Raw genomic sequence first — 18,722 nt, 5'->3', positions numbered from 1 at the left:
TGTTGTGGTGATTTTCACCAACTCCTTCCTGTTGTGAAAAGGGGAAATGATGCTGATGTTGAAAATTCCTGCATCAAGAAATCCTATTAATGTTCAAATTGTTATATTTTGTTATTCACATTTTAAACTTTAATAAATCCCTTTTCCACTTGCTGTGCCCGTCAGCCGCCCATGCGCAGTAATACCTCCATGTTCCACGTCACCATGGAAACCCGACGGGTGGGAATGGCGGCGCTGCCGGAGAGCCCCTAAGAATGAAGGGGGGGAGATAAGGGGGGATGGAGTGGGTGACTGGGGGGTGGGAGGGGAAGGGGGGAGTGGGGGGATGGGTTGAGGGGATGGGTTGAGGGGATGGAGTGAGGGATGGGAGGGGAGGGTGCTGGTCCAATGCAGAAAAAACATAATTTCAAAGAAAAATCGTGATTTTCATTAAGATTTAAAAAAAAATGTAAACCATTTATTTTAAAGAAAAAAGTGTGATTTTTCCCCACATCACAATGGCAACACAATGAGTTGTGGGCCCAATGGGTCCACTTGGTCTAGTATCCTTCTAAACCTTTCCTATCCAAATGTTATTTAAATGTTGTTATTGTACCTGCTCAACTACCTCCTCAGGCAGGTCGCTTTATATACCCACCAACTGTGAAATATTTGCCCCACAGGTTCCTGTTAGATCTTTCCCCTCTCACCATAACCTGATGTCCTCTGGTTCTTCATTCCCCATTGGTGATTTCACACTATCTATTCCCTCACCATTTTATACACCTCTATAAGATCACCCCTCATCCTCCTGCGTTTCAAGGCATAAACCCCCAGACTGCCCAGCCTCTCCCAAAGCTCAGGCCCCTCAATCCTGGCAACATCCCCATAAATCTTCACTGTGTAGCGACCATAGAGAATGGTCCAGGTCGTTGAACCCTCGGATTGGCCAGCGAGGTCACGTGGGAACGCGACCATGGGGATTGGTCCAGGGAACGACATCGCTGATTGGCCAGCGATGTCATGTGCGCGTTTGGCGCCCGATTTAGTCAGTTCAGCGAAGTCTTCAAGGAAGACAGTAAGTTTGTATTGGTTGTCCCTTACCTTGTTGTTTAACTCTGTATTCGTGTATTGCGGCTGCAATAAACTTCGTCTACAACCAACAAGTTTCGGACTCGCCATATTGGTGACCCCGAACGTGATCTGGACGATCACCGACTGAGCAGGAACCCGACGCCTCGTTGACGATGACCGAGCAGGTAACACCGGAGTCAAGCGCGGCAGGCGTTCATCTTCCGTTATTTTGGACGTACGCACCGCAAGCTTGGTTTATCCACGCCGAGGCTCAATTCCATATAAAGAAGGTGTCGGACGAATCCACGAAGTACTTCTACCTCGTCAGCGCTCTATCGCCGGACACAACCAAGCGCGTGATGCGGTTCATCGTAAATTCACCTGCGGAAGACAAGTACGAGGCCATGAAGAAGGTATTACTGCGAACCTTCGGGTTTAATAAGCATGGTGGTGCGGCAAAACTTCTGCACCTACCGGATCTTGGAGACCAACTGCCTTCCGTCCTCATGGCCGAAATGATGATGCTAGCCGGTGAGCATACGGATTGCCCGATGTTTGAACAGGCATTCCGCGAGAAACTTCCCGAGGATGTCCGACTGCTGCTTACGGATTGTTCTTTTAAGGACCCCGAAGCATATGCAGCGAAAGCGGACGCGCTCATAGCGGCAAAAAACAAGGCAAGTGGTTCAATCAACAAAGTCTCGACATCGGTGACCACGCCACAGCGACGGCAAGATGGCGCCACGTCTCCCGCCAATTCTCCGAAAGCCCGCCAAAAAGATCCGCACAAGCGCGGCTGGTGCTATTATCACCTACGATGGGGTAACGAATCCCGCAACTGTCGTTTGCCTTGTACCTTCGCGGGAAATGCCTCGGCCGATCGTACATAGGGGCAGTTACGATTGGCCAGAACCGGCGCCTCTATGTCCATGATCGATTCACGGACACAGAATTTTTGGTAGACACGGGAGCCATCGTCAGCATAGTGCCGCCGACCGACCTCGAAACCAGATCGGGTAAGACAGGTCCCACCCTCATCGCGGTTAATGGCAGCCCAATTCGCACTTTCGGTACACGGAAGATGTCCCTTGTGTTAGGCCTCCGCACGTACGAATGGCCATTCATCATAGCCGACGTCAAACAAGCGATCCTGGGCGCAGATTTCCTCTGGGCTTTTTCACTGGTTCCTGATGTCCGCGGTAACGACCTCCGACCCTCTGCCGAAGAGGAGCACGTCGCTCCGGCAATCGCCTCCTCGCCCAGCCCTACTGTCCAGGCCGTCGTCGCGGCCCCCGACTCGTATGCTGCGATTCTGGCAGAGTTCCCAGAGCTGCTCGTCCAACATTTTGACGCACCTTCGGCTAAGCACGGTGTGGTCCATCACATCCGCACCGAAGGCCCTCCCGTTTTCGCTCGGGCCAGGAGACTACCGCCAGACAAACTGGTGGTGGCAAGGGCGGAGTTCAGGAAGATGGAGGAAATGGGAATTGTCCGTCAGTCTGACAGCCCGTGGGCCTCGCCGTTACACATGGTCTCCAAGGCATCTGGGGGGTGGAGGCCATGTGGCGATTATCGGCGTCTCAATGCTGTCACCACGGCTGATCGCTACCCCATACCGCACCTACAGGACTTTTCATCTGGACTGGAAGGAGCGGTGGTGTTTTCCAAAATCGATTTGGTGCGAGGATACCATCAGATTCCGGTGCGACCGGAGGACATACAAAAAACTGCAACTATTACTCCGTTCGGGTTGTTTGAATGGTTGCGTATGCCTTTCGGTTTAAAGAACGCGGCACAGGCTTTCCAGCGACTGATGGACCGCGTGGGCCGGGGTTTACCCTTTTTGTTTATTTATTTAGACGACATCCTGGTCGCCAGCCCCTCAGTGCAGGAACACCAGGCCCATTTGCGGACCGTGTTCCAGCGGCTCCAAGACCACGGGCTCATTATCCAACCATCCAAATGTCAATTCGGCCTGCCTGCTCTCGATTTTCTAGGGCACAGAATTACTCCTGCCGGCGCCGCCCCTTTGCCCGAGAAGGTGGAGGCTATCCGGGCTTTTCCCAGGCCCACCACAGTAAAAGGGCTGCAGGAGTTCGTAGGCATGGTTAATTTCTACCATAGATTCGTTCCGGCAGCGGCGCGAGTCCTGCGCCCGCTTTTCCAATGTCTTGCAGGGAATCCGGTAGAGTTGTTGTGGTCCCCGACCGCAGAGTCGGCTTTTACGGCAGCTAAGGCAGCCTTGGCAGACGCCACCATGTTGGTCCATCCGAGCCCCTCCGCCCCCACGGCCCTGACGGTTGACGCCTCTGACGTGGCGGTGGGTGGGGTTCTGGAGCAGCAGGTCGGTGGCCGTTGGCAGCCTTTAGCGTTTTTCAGCCGGCAACTAAATTCGGCCGAGCTGAAATATAGCGCATTTGACCGAGAGCTTCTAGCTCTCTATTTAGCTGTCCGTCATTTCAGGTATTTCCTCGAGGGCCGCCCATTTGTGGCATTTACGGACCACAAGCCATTAACATTTGCTTTTTTGAAATTGTCTGACCCATGGTTGGCCCGCCAGCAGCGGCACCTGACTGCTATCTCCGAATTTACCACAGATGTCCGTCATATCGCGGGTAAGCTTAATGCCGTTGCTGACGCCCTGTCTAGACCTGCTTTTCCCCCTATTTCGGCGGTGGACTGCGAAGTGGATCCCCAGGAGCTTGCGGAGGCACAGCTCCTGGCGGATACCGTTTCGGCTTACCAGTCCACCACTTCGGGATTGAAGTTGGCCCAGGTAGCTTGTGGGTCGGAGGGCACGAAAGTATGGTGCGATGTTTCTCTTCCTCGTCCCAGGCCGGTAGTACCGCCCTCCCTTCAGCGCCGGGTTTTCGATGCCATTCATGGGCTGGCGCACCCGTCCATCCGCTCCACCTCTGCCTTGGTAGCAGCGAGGTTTGTCTGGCATGGCCTGCGGAAACAGGTAGCGGGGTGGGCACGTTCCTGCGTGCCCTGTCAGACCGCTAAAGTCCAGCGCCACGTCCAGCCCCCCGTACAGGATTTCGAGGTTCCGGCTTTTCGTTTTTTCCACATCCACGTGGATTTGGTCGGGCCTTTGCCTTCCTCCCGGGGCTACACCCACCTCCTCACGGTGGTGGATCGGTTCACCCGGTGGCCAGAGGCTTTCCCATTGTTTGATATCTCGTCAGCGTCTTGTGCTAGGACTTTGGCCCTTCATTGGGTAGCTCGTTTCGGGGTCCCGGCAGTTATTACAACTGACAGAGGGCCACAGTTCACTTCGTCCCTCTGGGCCGCGCTGGCGGAACTGTACGGGTCCAAGTTACAACCCACAACTGCATATCACCCCCAGGCAAATGGACTCGTAGAAAGGTTCCACCGCCAACTTAAGGCGTCCCTCAGTGCAAGGCTTGAAGGCCCGGACTGGGTAGACCAACTCCCTTGGGTTCTTTTGGGCATCCGGACTGCTCCTAAGCCAGATCTCGGTGCGTCGTCCGCAGAGCTAGTATATGGCTCGACACTTCGAGTACCCGGAGATCTGTTTCCAGACCCTTCAGCCCTGCTCCCTACAGTCCCATCAGCGTTAGCATCTCTCCGGGAACGGGTGGGCTCCCTGGCTCCAGTGCCGACTTCACGTCATGGGTGTCCCATGGTACATGAACCGTCTTCCCTGAAGGACTGTGAGTTTGTTTTTTTGCGTAAAGATGCCCATCGCGCCCCGTTGCAGAGGGTCTATCAAGGGCCGTTCCGGGTTTTACGTAAGGGAACGGCTACTTTCACCTTAGACATGGGCGGCAAGAGTGAACTCGTCTCGGTGTCCCGGCTCAAACCTGCCCATTTGGACCCGGATCAACCAGTCCTGGTCGGTCAAACCCCTAGGAGAGGCCGACCTCCGTTAGTTCCGCCCAGTCCACAAACCCCCGTTCCGACAGTTCCTCCAGGACCCCCCGTTTCGGCAGTTCCTCCAGGACCCCCCGTGCCGGTAGTTCCTCCAGAACCTCTCGTTCCGGCTGTTCCACCAAGTCCGGAACCTCCGGCTCCTGTGGTTCAGGCTGTCCCTTTCCGTACTCGTTATGGTCGCGAAATCCGGCTCCCAGCTAGGTTCCGCACCTCGGGTTCTGGGGGGGGTCATGTAGCGACCATAGAGAATGGTCCAGGTCGTCGAACCCTCGGATTGGCCAGCGAGGTCACGTGGGAACGCGACCATGGGGATTGGTCCAGGGAACGACATCGCTGATTGGCCAGCGATGTCATGTGCGCGTTTGGCGCCCGATTTAGTCAGTTCGGCGAAGTCTTCAAGGAAGACAGTAAGTTTGTATTGGTTGTCCTGTACCTTGTTGTTTAACTCTGTATTCGTGTATTGCGGCTGCAATAAACTTCGTCTACAACCAACAAGTTTCGGACTCGCCATAACTGCACCCTTTACAACTTACCAACATCCTTCCTATTACCGGATGGCTAAATCAGAACATCATAGTCCAAATGCAGCTTCACCAATGTTAAATCCATCTTTAATATTCTCCTTGTAAAGAAAGCCAATGCTTCATTTCGCTTCCTAACTTCCTTCTGCTCCCAAATGACCACATTTTTTTGCTATGTTTCTGTAATTGCCTTCGAGAAAAGTTAGTTTGGAAATTGTTTCAGACACTCCCAAATTATAAACATTGTGTTTCTAGAACGACCAGGACAATAATTAATTACTTGCATTAAATCAGTGTGTTCATAACCTTGGACTCACCGAGGGCCAGACCTTCTGACATTCACGTCATTTGCCTGGTAATTTGGATGGATCATTGCTCCCAGCTCTGGAACAAACTCCTCCATCACTAAGTTGCTTGTAGTCTGGGGAATGGGGCAAATAAAATACCTTGATAATGGTTTGTAAAAACTTCATTCACATGTTTTGAATCAAATGATTATGGGTCCAAGCCTCTTCGTTATCAAACACACCACTAATTCTCATGTCATCTGCAAACATATAATCATTAATCAGATATCCACACTAATGTATGAAATGTAGAAACAAGAAACTGCAGATGCTGGTTTACCAAGGAAAGGCACAAAGCGCTGGAGTAATTCAGCGGTCAGACAGCATCGCTGAAGAACATGATAGGCTGACGGTGATGGGGAATGTCACCACAAGTGTCTGCCATCAGCGACAGGCTGCTGCCTCCACATGGCAAGAGTCCACACTTGCTGTGGTCTCCTCACTGATGCTTGTGATGGAGGCTGCTGGCACAGCAAGGGACAGGCTGCTGGCCCTTAGGGGACAGGCTGCTGGCACAGCAGGGGACAGGCTGCTGGCCCTTAGGGGACAGGCTGCTGGCACAGTAGGGGACAGGCTGCTGGCACAGTAGGGACAGGCTGCTGGCACAGTAGGGACAGGCTGCTGGCCCTTAGGGGACAGGCTGCTGGCACAGTAGGGACAGGCTGCTGGCACAGTAGGGACAGGCTGCTGGCCCTTAGGGGACAGGCTGCTGGCACAGTAGGGGACAGGCTGCTGGCACAGTAGGGACAGGCTGCTGGCACAGTAGGGACAGGCTGCTGGCCCTTAGGGGACAGGCTGCTGGCCCTTAGGGGACAGGCTGCTGGCACAGTAGGGACAGGCTGCTGGCACAGTAGGGACAGGCTGCTGGCACAGTAGGGACAGGCTGCTGGTCCTTAGGGGACAGGCTGCTGGCACAGTAGGGACAGGCTGCTGGCCCTTAGGGGACAGGCTGCTGGCCCTTAGGGGACAGGCTGCTGGCACAGTAGGGGACAGGCTGCTGGCACAGTATGGACAGGCTGCTGGCCCTTAGGGGACAGGCTGCTGGCACAGTAGGGACAGGCTGCTGGCCCTTAGGGGACAGGCTGCTGGCACAGTATGGACAGGCTGCTGGCACAGTAGGGACAGGCTGCTGGCCCTTAGGGGACAGGCTGCAGGCACAGTAGGGACAGGCTGCTGGCCCTTAGGGGACAGGCTGCTGGCCCTTAGGGGACAGGCTGCTGGCACAGTAGGGACAGGCTGCTGCACAACTGTTCTTTTGTATATTAGTTTAGTTTAATTTAGTTTAGGGATACTACGTGGAAACAAGCCCTTTGGTTCACCGAGTCCACACCAACCTGCGATCCCAGACACTAGCACTATCCTACACACCAGGGACAATATTACCAAGCGAATTAACCTACAAACTGTGTAGGAAAATAACTGCAGATGCTGGTACAAATCGAAGGTATCACAAAAAGCTGGAGTAAACCAGACTGAAGAAGGGTCTCGACCCGAAACGTCACCCATTCCTTCTCTCCTGAGATGCTGCCTGACCTGCTGAGTTACTCCAGCATTTTGTGATAACCTACAAACCTTTACGTCTTTGGACTGTGGGAGGAACCCGGAGATTCCAGAGAAAACCCACGCAGGTCATGGGGAGAACGTACAAACTACGTACAGACAGCATCTATCGTCAGGATCTCTGGTGCCGTGAGGTAGCAACTCTACCACTGCGCCGCCGTGCCATCATGCCGCCGTGTCGCCGTGTCGCCGTGCCGCCTCGCTGCCTTACCGCTGTGCCGTGCCGCCGTGCCTTCGTGCCACCGTGCCGTGCCACCGTGCCACCGTGCTGCCCACATGTATGTGAGATGTGAGGCCCATTCTCATTTATGGTTTGGTGAATTGACAATGAGCCGGTCGGTGTGTGAACGATGTGTCTGCCTGAACATATATAACATATATAACATATAACAACTACAGCATGGAAACAGGCCTGTCCGGCCCTACCAGTCCACGCCGACCATTCTCCCTGACCTAGTCTCATCTACCTGCACTCAGACCATAACCCTCCAATCCCCTCCTATCCATATACCTATCCAATTTACTCTTAAATAACAAAATCGAGCCAGCCTCCACCACTTCCACCGGAAGCCCATTCCATACAGCCACAACCCTCTGAGTAAAGAAATTCCCCCTCATGTTACCCCTAAACCTTTGTCCCTCAATTCTGAAGCTATGTCCCCTTGTTGGAATCTTCCCCACTCTCAAAGGGAAAAGCCTACCCACGTCAACTCTGTCCGTCCCTCTCAAAATTTTAAAAACCTCTATCAAGTCCCCCCTCAACCTTCTACGCTCCAAAGAATAAAGACCCAACCTGTTCAACCTCTCTCTGTAGCCTAAGTGCTGAAACCCAGGCAACATTCTAGTAAATCTCCTCTGTACCCTCTCCATTTTGTCGACATCCTTCCTATAATTTGGCGACCAGAACTGCACACCATACTCCAGATTCGGCCTCACCAATGCCCTGTACAATTTCAACATTACATCCCAACTTCTATACTCGATGCTCTGATTTATAAAGGCAAGCATACTAAACATCCACAAGCATTGCCTGATATTACTATGGCCTTGATTCAGGAGTCAATGTGACGCTGGTCAAACAGTTTGCCTGGCCAATAGGAATATTGTAGAGGGAAGCCAGGTGGCGGGTAAGTGTAGCCCTACAACATAGAATGGACATGGGTAATGCACCAGAACAGGCCCTCTAGCCCACCACATCTGTGCGAAACATGATGCCAAGACCATCACTTATCTACCTGCACGTGATTAATTCCCTGAATTTCCATGTGCCTTCCTAAAAGTCTTTTAAATGCTGCTGCTTCCACCACCCCAGCAGCATGTTTCAGGCTCTTACCACCCTCTGCAAAACAAAACATGCCTCACACTTCCTCTTTAAATTTTGACCCTCTCAGCTTAAAGTTATGCCCTCTGGTATTTGATTTTTTCCATCCTGGGAGAGAGATTCTGTCTGTCTATATCTGTGCCTATCATTATGTTCTTTACTTCTGTCAGGTCTCACTGCAACCTGTCATAGTCATAGAAACATAGAAAATAGGTGCAGGAGGAGGCCATTTGGCCCTTTGAGCTAGCACCCGCCAGAGAAAACAATCAAATTCTAACCAACCTCTCTCAAGCGAGTTCCCTCTAATCCAGGCATCATTCTGGTAAACCCCCCTCTGCACCTTCTCCAAAGCCTCCACATCTGTCCAGTAATGGTGTGACAAGAACTGCACACAATACTCCAAGTGCAGCCTAACCAAAGTCCTGTAGAGCTGCATCATGACTTCCTGACTCTTGTAGTCAATGCTTCTTGTGAAAGCTAGAATACCATGTGCTTTCTTTACCACTCTATTTACGTTGCCACTTTTACAGAAAGTTATGGACCTATATCCGCTCTGTGGTCTTTAGACTTTAGAGATACAGCGTGGAAACAGGCCCTTCGGTCCACCAAGGCCGCACCGACCTGCGATCACCCATACGCAAGCATAACACACTTGGGACAAGTTACAATTTACAGAAGTAAATTAACATATAAACCTGTACATCTTTGGAGTATAGGAGGAAACCAGAGCACCAGGGGAAAACCCACACAGGTCACAGAGAGAACGTACAAACTCCGTACAGATAGCACCCGTAGTCAGGATCGATAAGATTAGGTACATTCAGGGTCTGGTCTGGGTGCTGGGAATTTACAATGATGTTGCCAGGACTCAAAGGCCTGAGCTATCGGGAGAGGTTGAGCGGGCTGGGACTCTATTCCTTGGAGTGCAGGAGGATGAGGGAGGTGCATAGAGGTGCTTGAGGTGTACAAGATCATTCAGTTTAGTTTAGTGATACAGCACGAAAACAGGCCCTTCAGCCCATCGAGTTCATGCCAACCACTTGTTCTCTTCTCCCAGTTTTGCATCCGACACTCTGGGGATAACTTACAGGAGCCAATTAATGTACAGACCTGCACGTCATTGAAGTGTGGGAAGAAACTGAAACACACAGATAAAAACCTACATGGGCACAGGGAGAACATACAAACTCTGTACAGACAGCACCCACAGTCACGATCAAATCTAGGTCTCTGGCACTATAAGGCAGTAATGCTACCTCTGCACTACTGTGAGGGGAATAGATTGGGTAAATGCACAGTCCTTTACCCAGAGTGGGGGAAACCAAGAACCAGAGGACATAGGTTTCAGGTGAGATGGGGAAGATTTAATAGGAACCCTAGGGGCAATGTTTTCACGCAAAGGGTGGTACATGGAACGAGCTGTCAGAGGAGGTAGTTGAAACCATAGGAAAATAACTGCAGATGCTGGCACAAATCGAAGGTATCACAAAAAGCTGGAGTAACTCAGCGGGTCAGGCAGCATCTCAGGAGAGAAGGAATGGGTGACGTTTCGGGTCGAGACCCTTCTTCAGACTGATGTCAGGGGGGGCAGGACAAAGAAAGGATGTAGTTGGAGACAGGAAGACAGTGGGAGAACTGGGAAAGGGGAGAGGAAGAGAGGGACAGAGGAGCTATCTAAAGTTAGAGAAGTCAATGTTCATACCGCTGGGCTGCAAGCTGCCCAAGTGAAATATGAGGTGCTGTTCCTCCAATTTGTGGTGGGCCTCACTATGACACTGGAGGAGGCCCATGACAGAAAGGTCAGACTGGGAGTGGGAATTGAAGTCCACAATTAGTAAATCTACCCATATCCCTTGATTCCGCTAGCCCCTAGAGTTCTATCTAACAGATGCAGTCTGACCCGCTTAGTTACTCCAGCTTTTTGTGTCTATCTTAAGTCCAGCCCTGGTTTGACGTCCCAAATGCAACACCTCGCTCTCACTTGAATGTATTAAATTTCATTAACCATTCCTCAGCCCACTCGCACATCAAATCAAGATCCTGCTGCAATATTTGATAACCATCTTTGTTACTTATAATATCACCCACTTTAGTGTCATCTGCAAACTTACCAATGATGCCTTCTACATTCTCATCCAAATTGTATATATAAACCACAAACAGCAATGGGCCCAGCACCGATCCCTGAGGCACCCCACTGGCCACATGCCTCTCTGTCATCACTCGGGAGATTCTCACAGCTGCTACCTGCTGTGACCATCCTGCCGGGGAGGGCGGGCACTCGGGAGATTTGTGCTCAGGGAATTTGTGAGTATTCCGCCCCCGAGCCTCCGACCGAACAGGGGCGGTGGGGGTGGGGGTGTGGTGTGGTGTGGTGGGCGTTTGAGAGACGCCAAAGAGATTTAATAATTAAAACGTGGAAATTTAAAACACTCCCAAGGGAGAGGAGAGAGAGGGAGGGGGGTTAACCCAGAGAATGAAAACCCACAAGCACCTGGCGGTCCACCCTGAACACTGCTAGTAGCACTCAAATACGGGACAAGGGCGGTCTCGCACGGGACAACCCAATTTAGCCCAAAATACAGGATGTCCCGGCTAATACGGGACAGTTGGCGACCCTAACCTGTGGCGTCCTTGACTTCCCACATCCTGCACCAAACGCACTGCACCAACTTGCCCGCCATTTCTTCAGTGGACAAAAATCACAAATTTCGATCAAGTGTAGCCCCCTCGCCGAAGACTCAAGCCAAAGACTCGCACTTTACTCACAAAGGCACTTCACCTCAACAAGGCCACTCCCAACAAGGCCACTCCGTGACAACTGCACTTCTTTATCTGTTACCTAATCAACTACTTTAGGGCTAATTTGTAAATTATTCAAACCTGGGCTTTTGACGCTCTTATTAAATCTTCTTTCCCTCTGACTCACCTACTTCCAGCCAACACTTGCTCTCGCTGCTTCTGGCGCCGCTGCCGCTGCTGCCGCTGCCGCTGCCGCCGCCGCCGCCGCCGCCTCCTCTTCTTCTTCTTCTTCCTCTTCTTCTTCTTCTTCTCCTTCTCCTTCTCCTTCTCCTTCTCCTTCTCCTTCTCCTTCTCCTTCTCCTTCTCCTTCTCCTCCTCCTCCTCTCCGGCCTTCACAAAAAGGTCCCAACTATGGGTGCTGTCTGTACGGAGTTTGTACGTTCTCCCTGTGACCTGCATGGGTTTTCTCCGGGTGCTCTGGTTTCCTCCCCACACTCCAAAGGCCCTCCAGGTTCGTAGGTTAATTGGTTTTGGTAAAGATTGTAAATAGTCCCTAGTGTGTAGGATAGTACAATGTGCTGGTTGGCACGGACTCAGTCGGCCGAAGGGCCTGTTTCGGGCTGTATCTCTAAAGTAAACATTTCTGCTGATGGTACAGCTATGAACAGTCAGTGTGAACTTGGGTTAATTGCATACTACTTCCAAAATAACTTGTTTGAAAATTAACAACCAGTTCTAAAACATTTCAAGCCACAGAAGGAAACCTTTCCCACCGCAGAAAAATATTTTAGTAGAAGAGTTTCACCTTGAATGGTTGTGCGAACCAGATTTTAAATGGCTGGTCAATTTATAAAGACTTCCTTGGAACACATCTTTCCAAGGGCTTGTTAATTTAGAAAAGCTTTTAAAGGTTTGTTAATTTAAATTGACTTCTTATTGCATTATTCCAGTGGCTCATTAACTTGAATTGTAAAATCTGTTGTTTGTCTTGTCAAATTAAATCAGTATTTTTTAAAAGGCATTCAAGTTGCTTGTTAATTTTAAAAGATTTTTTAAAACTTACTTGTCCTTTAATTTTTTAATATTTTAAATATTTTCAAATATGTTTTATTAATCGAGGATGACTTCTTAAAATAATTTCAGGTCTTTATATGTCACCCAATTGTTTGTTAGCCCAGTTTTTTTTTAAACAGATTTTTAAATGTTTGATAGATTTAAGGTTAAAAAAACCCCTGAGTTTATCTAAATTTCACTTGCCCATTTCAGCAGCTGTAGCACAGTCGGGGAAGTCTAATAATAAACCTACAAAGTCAAATATTTTCCTTCCAAGCAGGTCTGTTTTGATTAAGCTACCTATTATTATTTTAGCATCCCCAGGAACAAAGTGGAATGAAAGGCAGCAGAAATATTCTCATTTGTGGATCTGACAAGTTCTTGTCGTTAATGATCACTGAAAGAAAGCAAACAAAACAAATGTTTTGTTTTCAATCGGAGCACATTAGCCTTTCCTGACCAAAGAGGTTGCCATTTCACCAGAGTCCTGCAGTAATGCATCAAACTAAATGTGGAGGAAGGAACTGCAGATGCTGGTTTAAAATGAAGATGGGTGCAAAACCTGAAACGTCACCCATTCCTTCTCTCCAGAGATGCTGCCTGTCCCGCTGAGTTACTCCAGTATTTTGTGTCTGTCTGTCTCAAACTAACCAGCCACTTCTGCCCAGTGTTGCAGTGCTAATTGTTTAGGTGCCAGAGAGAGCGGCTGCTGTTTATTTTGGCTTTTTTTTACAGCAGGCCCTGCTCCTGCCCTTCTGACAGTCTGTGATTGACTGTGTGCATCAACAACACCATAGCAATAATACAATCATTGTTTGCAGCTGATAACACAGCCAGCTAATCACACTGCAAAGGGTTTAACTACTTATAAGATGGGAGAAAGATTGTAAAATTCTAGTTTAAGTAAACATCGCGTGCATACTTGTAACAAAAAATTATTTGAGGAAATACCCAGGTGCATTTTATTTATAAAATTGATTTAACTAATATCTCAGTGTTTACTGTCTTTTTAATCCCCTTCTGCGCTTTATTCAAATTTACATAGAACAGTAGGGCACAGGTACAGGCCATTTGGCCCACAATGGTTGTGCTGAACATGATTCAACCATCCCTAGTTGAAGGATTTCATCTGCCTGTTCATGAACCATATCCCTCTAATTCCCTGCACTTCCATGTGCCAATCTAAAAGCCTCTTAAACACCATTATCGTATCTGCGTCCACCCCCACCCCTGGCAATGCCTTCCAGGCCCCCACCGCTCTCTGTGTAAAATCTTTGCCCCACACATCTCCGTTAAACTTTCCCCCTCTTGCATAGCCATGCCTGCTGGTGTTGAACATTTCCACCCTGGGGACAAGATTCTGACTGTCTACCCTATCTATACCTCATAATTTTATACACTTCTATCAAGTCTCCCTCAACCTCCAACGTTCCATAGCAAACACTCCAAGTTTAGCTGAACCCCCCTAATCCAGGCAGCATTCTGGTAAACATTTCTCATATTATGTAGGCCAAATCTTGCCGACTGAGACAAATTACTCTGAAAAGAGATGATAAGATTTATCCATTGAAGGTGAAATTGTTTGGTGAGTGCAGGACACATAGATACATATTTTGGTAGAAATGAGGGGGCGGCGAGAGAGGGGGTTATTGTAGAATCTGTTATTGTAAGGATTCCAGTGATCACAGTCTAGCTGGGAGTCTCCCCGAGAGCACAAAGCAGAATTGCTTTTCAGACCTGGTGCAGGATCTAGAGTCCAATATTAATGATGGGGCTGGAGAACCAGCAAGCTTGGTCATGTGGAGGTTGCCATGTGGAGGTTGGTCATGTGGAGGTTGCCATGCTGGAAGTTGCCATGTGGAGGTTGCCATGTGGAGGTTGGTCATGTGGAGGTTGCCATGCTGGAGGTTGCCATGTGGAGGTTGGTCATGTGGAGGTTGCCATGTGGAGGTTGCCATGCTGGAAGTTGCCATGCTGGAAGTTGCCATGCTGGAGGTTGCCATGCTGGAAGTTGCCATGTGGAGGTTGCCATGTGGAGGTTGGTCATGTGGAGGTTGGTCATGTGGAGGTTGCCATGTGGAGGTTGCCATGTGGAGGTTGCCATGTGGAGGTTGCCATGTGGAGGTTGCCATGCTGGAGGTTGCCATGTGGAGGTTGCCATGCTGGAAGTTGCCATGTGGAGGTTGCCATGTGGAGCTTGGTCATGTGGAGGTTGCCATGTGGAGCTTGGTCATGTGGAGGTTGCCATGCTGGAAGTCCACATGACCACCACGTGGATTGGCAGAACTCACCCATCAGTCCAGCGTTGTTGTTGCCAGCCTCTTCCCCTAGTTCTGCTCATCAACTGATGAACAGCACCAAATTCCCCTTGGGTAGTGGCATGAACATTGGATTCTCCAGTTTCAGTTGACAAGTCTGTCATCTCCATCACAGGAGATAGACTATCAACTAACATCTATTATAAACTGAAGATAGACACAAAATGCTGGAGTAACTCAGTGAGACAGGCATCATCTCTGGAGAGAAGGAATGAATGGGTGGCATTTTGGGTCAAGACCCATCCTCAGACTGGTTATGGATAAGGGAAATGAGAGATATAGACAATAAATGAAAGATATGTAAATAAATAACGATGTTAAAGAGAACAGGCCATTGTTGGGTGAAAATGAGAAACTGGTGTGACTTGGGTGGGGGAGGGGCAGAGAGAGAGGGAATGCCGGGATTACTTGAAGTGAGAGAAATCAATATTCATACCACTGGGCTGTAAGCTGGCCAAGCAAAATATGAGATGATGTTCCTCCAACTTGTGTTTGGCCTCACTCTGACAATGGAGGAGACCGAGGACAGAAAGGTTTGTGTGGGAATGTGTAAGACATTTAAAGTGTCCAGCAACCGGGAGATCAGGTAGGTTCAGGCGGACTGTGCAAAGTTGTTCAGCAAACGATCGCCCAGTCTACATTTGGTCTCACCGATGTATAAGAGTCCACATCTTGAACAACGGATACAGTAGATGAGGTTGGAGGAGGTGCAAGTGAACCTCTGCCTAACCTGAAAGGACTGTCGGGGTCTCTGGACAGAGTCGAGGGAGGAGGTATAGGGACAGGTGTTGCATCTTCTGTGGTTGCAGGGGAAGGTACCTAGGGAGGGGGTGGTTTGGGTGGTAAGGGATGAGTTAACCAGGGAGTTGCGGTGGGGACAGTCTCTGTGGAAGGCAGAAAGTGGTGGAGATGGAAAAATGTGACTGGTGGTGGGATCTCCTTGTAGGTGGCGGATATTTCGGAGGATTATGTGTTGTATGCGACGGCTGATGGGGTGGAAGGCGAGGACTAGGGGGACTCTGTCTCTGTTGTGACTAGGGGGAGGGGGAGCAAGGGGGAAACTGGGATATCGAGGAGACACGAGTGAGGGCCTCATCTATGATGGGAGAGGGGAAGCCCCGTTCCCTAAAGAATGAGGACATCTCAGATGTCCCCCACCTCCCCCACCCAAGTCGCACCAGCTTCTCTTTTTCACCCAACAAACAGCTAAGCTGTTTCCTTTATCATCTTTACTTGTTTGAAAATCTTTCATTCATTGTTCTTTATCTCTCTACATCATTGTCTATATATCTCATTTCCCTTATCCCTAACCAGTCTGAAGAAGGGTCTCGACCCAAAACATCACTCATTCCTTCTCTCCAGAGATGCTGCCAGTTCCGCTGAGTTACTTCAGCTTTTTGTGTCTATCTTCGGTTTAAACCTGCATCTGCAGTTCCTTCCTAAACATCTATTATAAACCTACGACACCCACAGCTATCTAGTCTACACTTCCTCCCACCCTGCTTCCTGCAAAGACTCTCCTACTCCCAATTCCTCCGTCCACGCCGCATCTGCACCCAGGATGAGGTGTTCCATACCAGGACATCCGAGATGTCCTCATTCTTTAGGGAACGGGGGTTCCCCTCGCCCATCATAGATGAGGCCCTCGCTGTTGTTCCCCTCCCCCTAGTCACAACAGGAACAGAGTTCCCCTAGCCCTCACCTTTCACCCCATCAGCCGTCGCATACAACACATAATCCTACAACATTTTCGCCACCTCCAACGGGATCCCACCACTAGCCACATCTTCCCATTTCCACCCCTTTCCACCTTCCGCAGAGACCGTTCCCTCTGCAACTCCCAGGTTAACTCATCCCTTCCCACCCAAACCACCCCCTCCCCAGGTACCTTCCCCTCCAACCACAGGAGATGCAACACCTGTCCCTATACCTCCTCCCTCGACTCCATCTAAGGACCCTGACAGTCCTTTCAGGTGAGGTAGAGGTTCACCTGCACCTCATCCAACCTCATCTACTGTATCCGCTGTTACAGGAGTGGACTCCTGTATATCGGCGAGACCAAGTACAGGTTTGGCAAACGTTTCACTGAACACCTCCACTCATGCCGCCTAAACCTACGTGATCTCCCGGTTGCTAAACACTTTAACACCCCCTCTCATTCCCACACTGACCTTTCTGTCCTGGGCCTCCATTGTCAGAGTGAAGCCCAGCGCAAATTGGAAGAACAGCACCTCATATTTTGCTTGGGTAGCTTACACCCCAGCGGTATGAACATTGATTTCTCTAACTTGAAGTAACCGTTGCTTTCCCTTTCTCTCCATCCCTCCCCCTTCCCAGTTCTCTGACCAGTCTGACTGTCCTCCTGATTAAATGTTATCTGTTTGCTTTGGTGTTACCTTCTCCTAGCTAACAATGATCTAGTCTACATTTTCCTTGAGCTACATCCCCTTTGATGTCTCGTTTTCACACCTTACACTTCCTTATCTCTGTGTCCCCCTCTCCCCTGACTCTCAGTCTGAAGCACGTTCTCAACCCTAACATCAGCCATTCCTTCTCTCCAGAGATGCTGCCTGTCGCGCTGAGTTTCTCCTGCACTTTGTGTCTATATTCAGGTAACGCACACCACTCTGGCTTCTCTTCTTCCATAGCCACTGCACTTTGCAAAATATACCCCAGTCCCCAGCACCATGCCCTCCCCAACCTCCTCCAGCTGCTCGTCACTCTCACTGAACCTCTTCCACCTCCCCCCCTCCCCCCGCTCGCGCTGTTCCATATGACACCAAACATTCTTATTCAGTTCAACTCTTTTGCTTTCTATCAGAGTCCAGAATCTGCAGCCTTTTGTTCTCCACTTATCACCCCCTTAGCTGTGCTTCTCTCTGCACTCTTCCTGCCACGACTGGGTGGCACGATGGTGCATCTGCTGCCTCACAGCGCCAGAGACCCGGGTTCAATCCAGACTACGGGTGCTGTCTGTATGGTGTTTCTTTGTTCTGCCTGTGACCATGTGGGTTTTCTCCGGGTGCTCCGGTTTCCTCCCATACTCCAAAGACGTGCAGGTTTTTAGGTTAATTGGCTCTTTTTTGGATAAAATTGTAAATTGTTCCTAGTGTGTAGGATAGTGCTACTCTACTGTGTAATCGCTGGTCGGCACAGAGGGCCGAAGGGCCTGTTTCAGTGCTATATCTCTACATCTAAACTGACTGCTATCTGCCAATCAGCTCCTCCTCATCCGTTTCTGCCTGTTGCCTGGCAGTTCCTGCTCCACCCCCATTGCCCCATTGCCCCACCCCCATTGCCCCATTGCCCCACCCACATTGCTCCACCTCCATTGTCCCATGGGCCCATCCCCATTGCTCCACCCCATGGCACCACCCCATTGCCCCATGGCCCCACCCCTATTGCCCCACCCCCATTGCCTCATGGCCCCATCCCCATTGCTCCATCCCCATTGCCCCATTGCCCCATTACCCCATTACCCCATTGCCCCATTGCCCCATCCCCATTGCCCCATTGCCCCATCCCTATTGCCCCATTGCCCCATCCCCATTACCCCATTACCTTATCCCCATGACCCCATCCCCATTGCCCCATGGCCCCATCCCTATTCCCCATTGCCCCATCCCCATTGCCCCATTGCCCTACCCCCATTGCCTCATGGCTCCACCCCTATTGCCATGCCCCATTACCCCATTGGCCCACCCCTATTGCCCCATTGCCCCACCCCCATTGCCCCATGGCCCCATCCCTATTCCCCATTGCCCCATCCCCATTGCCCCATTGCCCTACCCCCATTGCCCCATTGCCCCATTGCCCAATTGCCCCATCCCCATTGCCCCATTGCCCCATCCCCATTGCCCCATTGCCCTACCCCCATTGCCCCATTGCCCTACCCCCATTGCCCCATGGC

This window comes from Rhinoraja longicauda, chromosome 27, assembly GCF_053455715.1.
Source record: "Rhinoraja longicauda isolate Sanriku21f chromosome 27, sRhiLon1.1, whole genome shotgun sequence".
Lineage (NCBI taxonomy): Eukaryota > Metazoa > Chordata > Chondrichthyes > Rajiformes > Arhynchobatidae > Rhinoraja > Rhinoraja longicauda.
This window is presented reverse-complemented; position numbering follows the sequence as displayed.